Below are 12123 nucleotides of genomic sequence, written 5' to 3' on the forward strand. Positions count from 1 at the left end.
TCAAAAATTTAAAGTGACGTGAGACAGGGTCATATCCAAAGCTCCGTCCAAAACAAAATTCAAAGATAGAGACACAAAAATGTGTTTATTCACCTAAAAGTTATCAAATACAGGGAAAAATTCCTGAACGATGGTATTTTGAGTAGAAGTTTGGTAACTTTGCCTATATATTTACTATGCTTTGAAATAACTTTTCTTAAACATTTATTTTATTTTACCCATTTTATTTATTTTACCCATAATTTTGTAACTAATTAAATATCCATGGTGCAAAAGACAAGGTCTAACTCTTTGTCTTCTGTTGTGATTAATCCTTTATCTTGATCTGAATGGAACTCATTAATCCTCCAAACAGATCCCCAGACTTCAATCCTGTATAGATGAAGGAAATATTGGGAACTGAAGTTCTAAATAATAGTTATCAAGGTGAAAAGGATCTAAAGACAGTTGTTGGGTTTGAAAAAGGTATAATCTAAATCACCATCAATATAAAAGTTCTCAGTATAAAAATATTGTGAGTTTAACATCTCCCTCAGCTCACACCTTCTGCATTTTTATCTTTCAAATTGTCACAAAACCTTCTTTATACTCAAATAAAATCTGCCTTCTCTAGTTTTACTTTTTATCACTCTGGGAAAAATATATCTTGAAAAGGACTTTTCAAATAACCATTTCTGTACACAAATGCAACAAATTAAGTCAACCCTGAGTTTTCTGTTTGCAAGAGTCAACAAACTCATTATTTTTTATTTTTCCCATTAGAATATTTTTCTTCCTTCTGTGCAAAACAAAAAATCTCATTTGTCAGCCTTCTTTAAACCTTTCTTCTTTCTATTTATAACTTAAAGATAAAATTTATATAAAACACTCTATTTCCAAACCATTAAGGGACCAGAAAGATTAGTTAATCTCTTAGTAGCTTTATCAGGCTTTTTTAATCTTTCACATCATATTTTAAAATGCTGTTACATTATAAATTATTTATTCAGCTTTGGGATTTAGGGTCTCCATGTCTTCTATTTTTATTGAAATGTCTATGAAATCCTTTTCCATCTTATGAACTTGACAAGTTCCTGATAAATTTGCTTCCCTTTTCACAGAAGATGATCAATTTACACCCATCTCTTTTGAAAAGCTAATGGTGGGGAAATATAATTATCCTTGTTATCTTCCTGTGTCATCAGTCTTTCTCATCTGTTGATCAAGTGGCAGAGGGTGAGAAACATTTATATAATCAGCACAGACTGATTAATTGCAACCTATGCTGAATACAAAATATTACAAAACCATTTGACTGTTTCTAATGTCTTGCACATTTCCCAAAGTTCAATGTGATTCCAGCTAAAAGTCAAGGTCAGTTAACCTTTTCCAAAATGTCAACCAGCTTTTTCACAATTATTCTTCTATACTTTTGAACTCCTTATCCCAAACACTATCGTCTTTGCTTTAGGATAACACTCATGCACTTGAGGATATGACTCATAGTCACAGCAATTCCAACAACAAAATCATGTTTAAAATTAAAGCCACTTTTTCCATTACTGAATTTATTTCCATCCTTCTATTTTACCTGTATAAAGGGAAGGGCATCTTCAGGAAGTTTAAAATTTTTCCTATGTTTCTAATAAAGTGCCCTATTAAAATCCTACCATTAGAAGAAATGAAGCTTCTTACAGCTCAAGAATACTATAACCAAGTGATACTGCAAAAATATGATAGTTTAGAAGGAACTCTTGGATCAGGGGACTTTACTCCCTAGAGAACTATTTGGTTTGACCAGGGAAACCAGTGATCTAAAACTCATAATAAGACACTAGAGAAGAAGAAGGAAATAAAGTGCAATATTTTTGTTTAATATCTTTTTGCTATTTTGTTGGGAATAAATATTGGTAATTACCCATTAGAATTAATCTCCAAAAATAGTTAAATATTAACTCAAAAAAAATTGTGATCATCTTGATCATCTCCAAAAAAGCCACTGTGCTTAATTTTTTAGTATAATTTAAATGATAGAAGAAGGTACATTCAACTTCATTTTTATGCAATCGTTATTTTGAATCATTACAGATGTATACAAAGATTTAACTATGCAGTAATTAATTCCAGTGAATGGAGCTTAAAAGTGAATAAAACAGCTGTACCTTCCACTACTAATAAGGGAACACAATGTCTGGAAAATCTCTCCTGTTTCTAGAGGAAACATATTCTATAACAAGAATAGCACCCAACTCACGTACTGATTCTGGTTGGTACTATTTGATATGACCAATATATCCAATGTTCATGTGCCAACACCTTCTTTTCTTTAAAAATGTGGATCCAGGGGTGCCTGGGTGGCTCAGTGGGTTAAAGCCTCTGCCCTCAGCTCAGGTGATGATCCCGGGGTCCTGGGATCAAGCCTCACATCAGGCTCTCTGCTCAGCAGGGAGCCTGCTTTCTCCTCTTTCTCTCTGCCTGCCTCTCTGCCTAGTTGTGATCTCTGCCTGTCAAACAAATAAATATAATCTTTAAAAAATAAAAAATAAAAACATGGATCCAGGGGCGCCTGGGTGGCTTAGTCGTTAAACATCTGACTTTGGTTCAGGTCCTGATCCCAGGGTCATGGGATCAAGCCCCGCATGGGGCTCCCTGCTGGCAGGAAACCTACTTCTCCTTCTCCCACTCCCCCTGCTTGTGTTCCCTATCTTGCTGTGTCCATCTTTATCAAATAAAGAAAGAAATTTTTAAACAATAAAAATTAAAAAATAAAAACATGGATCCATGGTATGATGTGATATATTGTGTTATCATGCGTCTGTATTTCACTTGAACTGTAATCCTTGAGGGAAATGGTTGGTCCAAAACTGTAAAAAAAAAAAGTTGTATTACGATTATCCAATTGATGCTTGCTATAAACATCACATATTTTCTTTTTTTACTACCAAATTTCCTAATACTACAAGGATGCCAAGTAGGATAGTCCAAGTACAAGGATTACTTGCAGAAAGAAAACCTTTTCCAGAACTGCATCCTGCTCAAGCTGAGAGCCTTTCACATATTTTAGTACATGAGTTGGGTGTATTTATATTATAGAATATGTTTCCTCTAGAAACATGAGAAATTTTCCAGACATTGTGCTCCCTTATTAATGGTGGAAAGCACAAGGTTTAGTAATTTTCCTTCACTTTAAGAGGATGTCCAGCCATTCCCCAGACCACTAAACTCCAACGGGTTTTTTTTTCCATACTTGATTCAGGATAAATGACAAACAAAATCGTATTTATTTAAAGTTTACAATGCGATGACCTAACATATATATATACTGTATAATAATTGCCAAGATCAAGAAAATTAACAGATCCATAAAATCATATAGTAAACTCTTGAAACTGTCTGTCTCTGTGTATGTCTGTCTGTGATAAAAATGGTTTAGATTTACTCTTAGCAACCATCAAGTGTGCAATACCATATTAGTAACTATAGTCACCACACTATACATTAGAACTTTTGAACTTATCTTCTTAACAATTGAAAATTTGTACACTTTGACCTATATCTCCCCACTTCTGCCTCCCTTAAAGCCCTGAAAACCACCATTCTATTATCTGTATCTATAAAATCAGCTTCTTTTTTTTAATTACTCCACATATAAGTGATACTTTACACTATTTGTCTTTCTCTGCTTGACTTATGACAGTTAGCATAATGGTCTCCAGGCTTATATTATCACAAATAGCAAGATTTGCCTTTCATGGCTGAATATTCCAGTTTGTATATATACCACATTTTCTTTATTCATTCATCCACTGAAAGAAACTTTACATTGTTTTCATGTCTTGGCTACTGTGAGTAATGCTGCAGTGAAGATGAGTGTAAATACCTCTTCAAGATCCTTATTTCAGTGCACCTGGGTGGCTCAGTGGGTTAAAGTCTCTGCCTTCGGCTTAGGTCGATCCCAGGGTCCTGGGATGGAGGCCGGCATTGGGCTCTGCTCAGCAGGGAGCCTGTTTCCCCTCCTCTCTCTCTGCTTGCATCTCTTCCTACTTGTGATCTCTGTCTGTCAAGTAAATAAATAATATCTTTAAAAAAAAAAAATCCTGATTTCATTCCTTTCAGCATATATCCAGAAGTAGAATTGCTAGATTATATTATAGTTCTATATTCAATTTTTTGTGAAACCACCATGTTGTTCTTTGTAAACCTTCATAATGTTTATTGTAAATTAGCAGCTATACCAGTTTGCATTTCAACCAAGAGTACAAGAAGGTCCCCTTTCCTCCACATCCTTGCTATCATTTATTTCTTGTCCTTTTTTGAGTAACCATCCTTATAGGTGTGAGAGGAATCTCATTGTGGTTTTGATTTGCATTTCCCTGATGATTAGTGATGGTGAGCAACTTTTCTTGGATGTGTTGTCCATTTGTAGGTCTTATTTGGGAAAATGTCTATTCAGGGGGGAGACAAGATGGCAGGGAAGTAGGAAGAGGTGCCCTTTCAACCTGTACCCTAAAGTGAGCTGATTACCTTCCAAAGAACTCTGTTCACCCACAAAATCAGCCTGAGATCAGAATTATACACATCTGGATCTCTACAGGGGCAGAAGACACAAGTGGGCAGTAAAGCGGAGTGGGAATGTCGGTCTGATATCAGAAGATAAACAAAAGGGGGAGGGAGCTACCAGTGGTGACTGATTGGAAAGTAATACCCCTAATACTAGAGTGCCCTGCATCTGGGGACCAGCATTAACTTGGAGACTGGTTGAAAGCACTCAAAAAGAGCAAAGGATCGCCGGGGGGAGGGGGGCAAAATTGTGGGAATCAGGTGGCTACGGACAGGGGCTTAAGTCCTGGAACCCAGGACAGCCTCCCCTGACACTAAGCCAGAGAGAGTGCGGTGGAAAACCAGGTCTTGGTTCCTGAGCTGCCAGCGCGCCCTAGAACATGTGGGGTCTGGCTCCTGTGAGGGGCTGGGAGCCTCGCCAGCCAGCAGCCAGCCAGCAGCGGTACTACAGACCCTGGGATGTGCGCACCCCTCACCCTCCCCTAAGAGAGGTGCACTCAAGCCTGGCACTCTTAGACCCAGAAAGACCAAACACTCCCAGTGCGGGCCAATGGGAAAATCTCAGTGTGCGATCATGGCTTGGAACCTTTCTGGCAGTCTGGAGCTGCCCAGACAGCCACCGCTGTCATGGTTTGGGGTACAAGCAGAAGATCCTGCTTCCCCAGGGACTGCGACTCAGAACCTGCTCTGCCAGTGGCCAAGGGGGAGTTTACTGGGGCTCTGCAACACCCACAGAGTACCAGACTGAGGTTTCTCTCTGAGAGGGGGGTCAGGGTACAGTTTGCTTTCCTCTAAACCTAAAAAAACCATCAAAAGTGGTCAAGGCAAGGGGGGAGGTGAACAAACATAAAAACCTCCAGAGAACAAAAGCCTGAAAAAACTGGTTTCCTCAGAGTCCACCCCCTTGAGGGGGGGGAAAGGATTTAACTCAGGGAACATCACTGACTGAAAACCCACGTGGCAGGCCCCTCCCCTAGAAAACCAACCAGGAAAGGAAAAAAAAAAAAAAAAGACTACAAGAGAACAACCACCACTACTTCATAGGACAACTTTTATTTTTAATTCGTTCCCACTATTCTGGCTCATTTTTTTTTTAATTTTAATTTTTTATTTTTTTATAAACATGTATTTTTATCCCCAGGGGTACAGGTCTGTGAATCACCAGGTTTGCACACTTCACAGCACTCACCATAGCACATACCCTCCCCAATGTCCATAACCCATCCCCCTTCTCCCAATTCCCCTCCCCCCAGCAAACCTCAGTGTTTTGTGAGATTAAGAGTCACTTATGGTTTGTCTCCCTCCCAATCCCATCTTGTTTCATTGATTCTTCTACTACCCCCTTAACCCCCCATGTTGCATCGCCACTTCCTCATATCAGGGAGATCATATGATAGTTGTCTTTCTCCGCTTGACTTATTTTGCTAAGCATGATACGCTCTAGTTCCATCCGCGTTGTCGCAAATGGCAAGATTTCATTTCTTTTGATGGCTGCATAGTATTCCATTGTGTATATATACCACATCTTCTTGATCCATTCATCTGTTGATGGACATCTAGGTTCTTTCCATAGTTTGGCTATTGTGGACATTGCTGCTATAAACATTCGGGTGCACGTGCCCCTTTGGATCACTACGTTTGTATCTTTAGGGTAAATACCCAGTAGGGGACACTACATCATTCTTAAAGGGATTATCCACCAAGATGATCTAACAATTGTAAATATCTACGCCCCCAATATGGGAGCAGCCAATTACATAAGAAAACTGTTAATGAAGATAAAGAGTCATATTGATATGAATAAATTAATAGTAGGCGTTAACACGCCTCTCTCAGAAATAGACAGATCATCAAAGCAGAAAATAAATAAAGAAACAAGAGCATTGAATGACACATTGGACCAGATGGACCTGATAGTATATACAGAACATTCCACCCTAAAGCAACAGAATACTCATTCTTCTCAAGTGCACATGGAACCTTCTCAAAAATAGACCACATACTGGGCCACAAATCAGGACTCAACTGATACCAAAAGACTGAGAATATTCCCTGCACATTCTCAGATCACAATACTTTGAAACTGGAGCTCAATCACAAGGAAAAGTTCAGAAGGAACTCAAACACCTGGAAGCTAAAGACCACCTTGCTTAAGAATGCTTGGATCAACCAGGAGATCAAAGAAGAACTGAAACAATTCATGGAAACCAATGAGAATGAAGACACTTTGGTCCAAAACCTATGGGATACAGCAAAGGTGGTCCTAAGGGGGAAATACATAGCCATCCAAGCCTCCCTCAAAAAAACTGAAGAATCCAGAATACACCAGCTCTCTCTACACCTTAAAGAACTGGAGAATCAACAAATCAAACCAACCCCACACATACGAAGGGAAATAATCAAGATTAGAGCTGAGATCAATGAGGTAGAAACCAGAGATACAGTAGAACGTATCAATAAAACTAGAAGCTGGTTTTTTGAAAGAATCAATAAGATTGATAAACCATTGGCCACACTAATCCAAAAGAAAAGAGAGAAAGCCCAAATTAATAAAATTAGGAATGAAAAGGGAGAGATCACAACTAACACCAAGGAAGTAGAAACAATCATCAGAAGTTATTATCAACAGTTATATGCCAATAAGCTAAGCAACCTAGATGAAATGGATGCATTCCTGGAAAACTATAAACTCCCAAAATTGAACCAGGAAGAAATTGACAACCTGAATAGACCGATATCTAGTAACAAGACTGAAGCAGTGATCAAAAACCTCCCAAAAAACAAGAGCCCAGGACCTGATGGATTCCCTGGGGAATTCTACAAAACTTTCAAAGAAGAAATAACACCTATTTTCCTGAAGGTATTTCAAAAAATTGAATCAGAAGGAAAACTTCCAGACTCTTTCTATGAAGCCAGCATTACCCTGATCCCCAAACCAGGCAAAGACCCTTAAGACCCTTTTTTTTTTTTAAGAAAGATGTAATTTTATTATCTCTAGACTTTTGAATACAAGTCTTTTTAATATCCTCTATGAGGAAATGGAAATTACACATAAAGCACTTTTTTAAAAAGATTTTATCTGTTTATTTGACAGAGATCACAAGGAGGCAGAGAGGCAGGCAGAGAGAGAGGGGGAAGCAGGCTTCCTGCTGAGCAGAGAGCCTGATGTGGGGCTCGATCCCAGGACCCTGAGATCATGACCTCAGACCAATATCACTGATGAATATGGATGCTAAGATTCTCAACAAGATCCTAGCAAATAGGATCCAACAGCGCATTAAAAAGATTATCCACCATGACCAAGTGGGATTCATCCCTGGGCTACAAGGATGGTTCAACATTCACAAATCAATCAATGTGATAGAACAAATCAATAAGAGAAGAGAGAAGAACCACATGGTCCTCTCAATTGATGCAGAAAAAGCATTTGACAAAATCCAGCATCCGTTCCTGATTAAAATGCTTCAAAGTATAGGGATAGAGGGAACATTCCTGAACTTCATCAAATCTATCTATGAAAGACCCACAGCAAATATCATCCTTAATGGGAAAAAGCTTGCAGCCTTTCCGTTGAGATCAGGAACAAGATAAGGATGCCCACTCTCACCACTCTTGTTCAACATAGTATTAAAAGTCCTAGCAACAGCAATCAGAGAACAAAGAGAAATAAAAGGTATCTAAATTGGCAATGAAGAAGTCAAACTCTCTCTCTTCGCAGATGACATGATTCTTTATATGGAAAACCCAAAATATTCCACCCCCAAACTACTAGATCTCATACAGCAATTCAGCAACGTGGCAGGATATAAAGTCAATGTACAGGAATCAGTGGCTTTCTTATACACTAACAATGAAAATACAGAAAGGGAAATTAGAAAATCGATTCCATTTACTATAGCACCAAGAACCATGATACCTGGGAATAAACCTAACCAAAGAGGTAAAGGATCTGTACTCGAGGAACTACAGAACACTCATGAAAGAAATTGAAGAAGACACAAAAAGATGGAAGACCATTCCATGTTCTTAAATCAGAAGAATAAACATTGTTAAAATGTCTATACTGCCTAGAGCAATCTATACTTTAATGCCATTCTGATCAAAATTCCACCGGTATTCTTCAAAGAGCTAGAGCAAATAATCCTAAAATTTGTATGGAACCAGAAGAGACCCCAAATTGCTAAGGAAATGCTGAAAAACAAAAATAAAACTGGCAGCATCACATTACCTGATTTCAAGCTTTACTACAAAGCTGTGATCACCAAGACAGCATGGTACTGGCATAAAAACAGACAAATAGACCAGTGGAACAGAGTAGAGAGCCCAGATATGGACCCTCAACTCTATGGGCAAATAATCTTTGACAAAACAGGAAAAAATATACAGTGGAAAAAATACAGTCTCTTCAATAAACTGGGCAGCTATACGTAGAAGAATGAAACTCAACCATTCTCTTACACTGTACACAAAGATAAACTCAAAATGGATAAAAGACCTCAACGTGAGACAGGAATCCATCGGAACCCTAGAGGAGAACATGGGCACTAATCTCTTTGATTTCAGCCACAGCAACTTCTTTCAAGATATGTCTCCAAAGGCAAAGGAAATAAAAGCGAAAAGGAACTTTTGGGACTTCATCAAGATCAAAAGCTTCTGCACAGCAAAGGAAACAGTCAAGAAAACAAACAGGCAACCCACGGAATGGGAGACAATATTTGCAAATGACAGTACAGACAAAAGGTTGATATCCAGGATCTATAATAAACTCCTCAAAATCAACACACACAAAACAGACAATCATATCAAAAAATGGGAAGAAGATATGAACAGACACTTCTCCAATGAAGACATACAAAAGGCTTTCAGACACATGAAAAAATGTTCATCATCGCTAGCCATCAGGGAGATTCAAATTAAAACCACATTGAGATACCACGTTACACCAGTTAGAATGGCCAAAATTAGCAAGACAGGAAACAACATGTGTTGGAGAGGCTGTGGAGAAAGGGGAACCCTCTTACACTGTTGGTGGGAATTCAAGTTGGTGCAGCCACTTTGGAGAACAGTGTGGAGATTCCTCAAGAAATTAAAAATAGAGCCTCCTTATGACCCTGCAATTGCACTACTGGGTATTTACCCCAAAGATACAGATGTAGTGAAAAGAAGGGCCATCTGTACCCCGATGTTTATAGCAGCAATGGCCACGGTCGCCAAACTGTGGAAAGAACCAAGATGCCCTTCAACGGACAAATGGATATGGAATACGTGGTCCATATACACTATGATTATGCCTCCATCAGAAAGGATGAATACCCAACTTTTGTAGCAACATGGACGGGACTCGAAGAGATTATGCTGAGTGAAATAAGTCAAGCAGAGAGAGTCAATTATCCTATGGTTTCTCTTATTTGTGGAGCATAACAAATAGCATGGAGGACAAGGGGAGACGGAGAGGAGAAGGGAGTTGAGGGAAATTGGAAGGGGAGGTGAACCATGAGAGACTATGGACTCTGAAAAACAATCTGAGGGTTTTGAAGGGGCGTGGGGTGGGAGATTGGGGGAACCAGGTGGTGGGTATTAGAGAGGGCACGGATTGCATGGAGCACTGGGTGTGGTGCAAAAACAATGAATACTGTTACGCTGAAAAAAATAAATTAATTTAAAAAAAGAAAAAATGTGTATTCAGGTCTTTTATCCTTTTTTAATTAGATTAATTGCTTTTTTCTATGAGTTCTATGACTTTGTCATTATTTTGCATAATAATCCCTTATCAGGTATAGAATTTACAAGTATTTTTCCCTTTGTGTAAGTTGCCTTTTCAATTTATTGATTCTTTTTCTTTTGCATGGAATCTCTTCATATTGATACCTTCCCAGTTATTGATTTTAGCTTTTGTTGCCTGTGTATTTGGGTGTCTTATCCCAAAAATCATTCCCAAGACCAAAGTCAAGGTCTTTGCTTGTGTTTTCTCCAACAGTTAAGTCTTTGATCCATATCACTGAATTCCTAAAATTTTAATGACATGAAAGTTTCCCTATTCTTTATGCAATTTATTCACTCCTTGACAACTTATATGTACAACCTAAGCATGAATATCCTTGCTATTTCTTCCTTATCTGGTTTGACAGCATAGTGTCTTTAATATAGTAGACAGTCTTAAATATATATAAACCATCCAGATGATCCATTTCTCTTCAGACTATGACAAAGGGTAGAACAATAAATATATACTGATGGCATTTCCATATGAATTGTTTCTAACTCTACTTTCTGAGAGAGATGGAAAAGAAAATTTATCAGATCAATGACCATATATCATACACCCAAGGCTGTATTAATCTGCTCTACAGTGCCTGGGTGGCTCAGTCACTTAAATGTCTGCCTTCTGCTCAGATCATGATCCCAGGGTCTTGGGATGGAGTCCCTTATTGGGCTCCCTTCTCAGTGGGAAGTCTGCATCTCCCTCTGCCTCTGCCGCTCCCCCTGCTTGTGTTCTCTCCCTCTTTCAAATAAATAAATAAAATTTTTAAAAAATAAAAATTCTGCTCTAGCAACAAAACCACCTTTAGTATATCAACTGCAATTGAGGCTACTACTGGGTTGAGTTTATAGTAGTCCATTATCATTTTCTAAGATCTGCCTGACTTTTGTAGGGGCCAGAGTGGTGAATTAAATAGAGGATGGTGATCACCATTCCTATACTGTTTGGGTATCTTATTGCCACCCCATCCCTGCAGAATATAATGTCCCTTTAAAAAAAAATAAATAAATACTGTCTGAGTGTATGGATGTGACAGGCTCAGTAACTTCTCCTCTACAATACCTGAAACCCACAGGGCAAGGAAACAGAATGGGAGTTGTACCAACAACCAAGTGTGTCCATTCAAATTATACATCCAGGAAATGGCATAATGATCACAGGGTGGCAGGGGTGTCATTTGGTGGACCCACTATGCACCAGATCTAGATTTGGACACTGTATATAGTTAATTCCCACTGGCCACCCTTCAAATAAAGGACCATAATAACCTTTTAGGGATTTGAGTATCCGTTTCAACTCAGATTCTGTGTCCAACAGTCCTCAAACTGTTGCGATATTCCTTTATTCCTAGTATATGATTATGCAAGTACATGGTCAAGTGTACCTTTGGAGAAAGTACTGAGAGGATCATTGTCATGTATACTCGTTGAGATATCACACAGCCCTTCCTACTGGCATTTTTGTTAAAGCAATCTTGGTGATGGCATGCCCCCCAGCCCCTCCCAGAAAGGTACAGCTAGGGGTTATCTAAGTAGGTTACACATAATAGATCCATTCAGATATCTTCTTGAGCCTTTAGGTTCCTTCCTCTACAATATATCAAGGGAAATCTGGCATTTCAACTCCCTGATAGTAGTGAGTGCCTTGTACAAAATGCCCCATTGGTTTTACATACACAAAAAATATTTGTGAATTTACTAACCCTATAAATACTGGGTTTTGGTGGTAAGGAAGTCTCCAGAGGAAGCCCACAAGAAGGGATTGTTTCCAAGTAAAGGAGTTATTCGGTTATCTTTTATTACCAGAGATGAATTATAGTGCAA

The sequence above is a fragment of the Mustela lutreola genome, chromosome 7 (assembly GCF_030435805.1).
Source record: "Mustela lutreola isolate mMusLut2 chromosome 7, mMusLut2.pri, whole genome shotgun sequence".
NCBI lineage: Eukaryota > Metazoa > Chordata > Mammalia > Carnivora > Mustelidae > Mustela > Mustela lutreola.